Below are 3859 nucleotides of genomic sequence, written 5' to 3'. Positions count from 1 at the left end.
TATATATATATATATATATAAGATCTCGAATTATGTTTAACAAAAGTTAACGTGCATTTATATCATTGTCCAATACGTGCCCATGCGCACCGTCGCGAGTGATGCGAGCTTTTACGGGTACATGCGAGGCGGAAGTCAGGTGGGGGATCGCGTACGGACGATAAATTATAATTAGAATCGAGCCGAATGTGTGACAATCTCTGGCGCGCGTGAATCATGTATTAACCCAGTCGCTAATGGGTATTAACCGTGAGCCGTTTAAAATTACAAAACTCCTCGACTCCCTCCCACTGTATACTCGTCGTCGCGGACGAGATAGCAAAGCGGAACGCTTTATCCCGGTATACAGCAACCGTCCGGTAGCAGCGCGCGGTTCGACGCTTCCGGGATCGCTTTTCCACGCTGCACTTACGATACTTGCAGATTTAATTAGCGCGAAATTTCTTGACAGATAAACCGCAATAGCAGCTGTGTGTGATATACGCATACATATATATATATATATATATAGGTAGAATTCATCGTCATTCATTCGACGTCATTTGCATTTTATATTTGAATTAACAATTTGATATAAGTATAAAAGAATTTCAAATAAAGTTGTTATGTGTATCATAAATTTGAAGGTTCATTATTTATACATCCAATTAATTAATACTTATTACGTTATTTTAAATTCAACTTGACAAAGACGAAACGTTTGGCATTATTGGTACTGTTGCGAATTCTTAAATGCTATTAGATTTTAGTTTAATATTACTTTGTGGCGGGAAAAATTATCGTAAGTCATCTAAAATTACAAATTTTCCTTGATCGCAATTTTCAAAGACTCATTCGCGGCAATTCAGGTATATCACCAACATCAATACTTACAACATGAAACACCAGGGAATTTAATTAACGAAAAATGCTTTGACTGGCGAATCACAAAGTTCATAGCGAACTGAACGAATAAAAGGAATGATTTTTCTTCCCCGACTTCGCGCAATATGACAGAATAGCTCGTAAAAGCGAGACTTCAAAGAAATTAATAAAAAGAGCGTCTCGAAATTAAAAAAAAGAGGTAATAGTATTTAAAAATTATAAATATCGCCATATCTAAACAAACTCAATTTACTCATCAGTAATGTCGCGACGACTTCTTTTTTACTTTGTTCCTTCATTTACATTTCGCTTACTGCGAGTTAAAATCCAATTTTAGCGTCCATCCGGATGAAATTACGAATGCGCAACCTTTTAACAGGGCTAAAAAGAAGCGCGATACTTGCGATTTAATTAAATCATGAAATATGACTGAGCGGTGGTAATTAAGTATCCTTTTAGAGAACTTACTGATACCAATTTACTCTTTCACGTCGTACGTCGCGGGGACACTTATCCCGCATCCCGAGACGCATTTTATCCCGGTGGCCGCACATGTCGCTTCCGGAACTGCAGTTTACACTATGGTGATACTTCGAGATTTAATTAACGAGCACATCGACCGCAAGTGTTCATCGAACATCAAACCAGATCGTCTTGTGTTCCAATCATGCACGATCGATGTACATATTAAGAAACGATGAGCGGTTAAAAAAAATGGATCATGCATAACCGGTCGAAATACGATTTAATTAGATTGTAGCTTTAATTCACGAATGGTCGCGTTCATCATATATTACAATTTTGCAATTTTCCACGTGTCAAATATCTTTATAATTAACACAGTTTTTCGTAAATTAATTATAAATACATTTAACTTCTCTTTGTTTTCGTTAGTTAAGATGTCCAATTTCTCTTTAATTTGATTAAAGAATAATAACTTCTAAATTAATATTTTTTTAAATTTAATAAAATAAAATAAAATAAAATAAAAAAATTAGCTGGGCCAGTCGTAATAAAATCCACGTTTGTTACGCGATTCACCTTATACAATTGCGTAATTTTATTCTAAATCATGTCCCGCGAAAATTGTACAAGGCAATACGAAAAAAATTTTTCGTTGTATTTTTTTTCACTCATCCAACTCGACATTAGTCACGGCCGAGTTAATTTTATTATCATAACGACGAACACATTGCTGACTACGAACACACGTGAGTAAGAGCGCGTAATTCCGGTCCGAGATATTAATAATGGTATTGTGAACTTCAAATCTGAATTTCGAGAACATTGTCCGCGCGTTCGCGAGCAACGTCACGCGGTGTCCTCTACGCGTAAATTATGCACAAACCGTGATCATTAAAAATTTATTAAACACGGTTACAGCGTTCTCGGGGCTCAAAGAACATTATCATGCGCGCTTTGCAAGTCGCGCGCTAGTCGCTCATTACAGAAGACAATTACGTTGTCTTCCTGTTCTTTTCACCGAGACGGACAAGACAGAAAAAAAGGTGGAGCGACGGATGGTATAATGGTGGCATCGCAAGTCATAAAACAACTGTCGTGCACTTGCAATTTACGTAATTTTTGACATTATTTTATCGTACGCACCGATAACGAAGAGGTCGAGGACCGAGTGATAAATCGGTGCACACTCTAAACATTCAAAGCTCAACAACACATCGTAATAAAATCGCGCAATGTTTCGAAGCATACTGAGCTCATTTAAAAATATAATCACTTCATTTTCCATGCGACCAAAACGCTCGATATAAACGTTTCTATAATACAGTTTTCATTAAAATTTTACCGTGCGCAGGTTATAATACGAGAGAGCGGAGTAATTATATGTGTATTCATTATATTCCTGATGACCTGCAGAACCTAACAAAAATAATTTAGAGGAGAGATTCGCACGTGAATGCGCGCGCTTTTATTATAATAACCCGATATACGCGTGTGCGTTGATCGGCCGTCCTTTGACGCCGCCGCGTATCTCTATTAAATCAATATTTATAACGGCATCGGACGCCCGAGCCGTGACATAATAACCCGACGTAATTTTAATTAGCATTATTGCGCAAGATGTTCGCCCATATCGAAACAGGCTTTTACGAGGGTAGCTTACGAGTATCGAATTACTTTACGGAGATTAAAATCGCCGTCTAACGAGGTCGCCCGGTGGTATAAATCGCTGTGGTGATATAAATCTTGAAGATCTTCACGCCGCGGGTGTCACAAGGGAAAATATAGAAGAGAGAAAAAAAGGGTTGGAAAAATGATCATTAGTACACATGATGGAGGGGGAGGGGGGGGAGGGGAAACAGATAAGACGATCTCAAAACGGATATTAGTCAGGGGATCAAAGAGAAAAGGTAATGTGTACGCATAATATCTAGCGTGCTCGTTAGAGACGAGAGACGATTATTTCACTTATTCATCTTGGCGAAAATGTAGAAAATAATGGAGAACGACGACGCAGAGAGACGAGCGAGCGTGCGTGACTTTTTTACTTTTTTATAGTTAACTCTTAGACCACAAAGAATATTAGACTTCGCTCCCTCCGGGCAAACTGTAATCTTTGATTACGTAATACGATACAATATCGTAAACGTATGTAGATAAGAAATGAGAATCTGCGTTGGAACACTGCAGAAATAAAGACCCTTGCAATTAATGCACACCAAGCAATTAAAAGCGAATAATATGCGAACGAGAAAAGAAGATTCGTAAAATTGCAAAAGTAATGTAAGGATCCGCGTATAAATCTTTTCACGTATTTTTTAATTAAAGTTTCTCTCTTTCTCTCTTTCTCTGTCTCAGCAAACATAAGTACAAAATGTAGAAATCTACAGATTAAACGGTAGGTTATTTCTAAGCTTAGTATATATTATATAATAATTTTAGAGTCCGAAACTCAGCAACTATAATAGACATAGCGCAATAGGCAGCAACAAATTATCTTAAAACTAATGAAAGATTGCAGGTAAAAAATTAA

General features: G+C 37.3%; 1 protein-coding gene across 1 annotated transcript in view; it reads right to left on the bottom strand.

Moving 5' to 3' along the window:
* LOC108751673 (protein rhomboid) overlaps positions 1-3859 on the bottom strand; it is a 437528-nt gene that overhangs the window by 117447 nt on the left and 316222 nt on the right. The gene's annotated exons all lie outside the window — the stretch shown is intronic.

The sequence above is a fragment of the Trachymyrmex septentrionalis genome, unplaced genomic scaffold, assembly GCF_001594115.1.
Source record: "Trachymyrmex septentrionalis isolate Tsep2-gDNA-1 unplaced genomic scaffold, Tsep1.0 scaffold51, whole genome shotgun sequence".
NCBI lineage: Eukaryota > Metazoa > Arthropoda > Insecta > Hymenoptera > Formicidae > Trachymyrmex > Trachymyrmex septentrionalis.
This window is presented reverse-complemented; position numbering and strand designations above follow the sequence as displayed.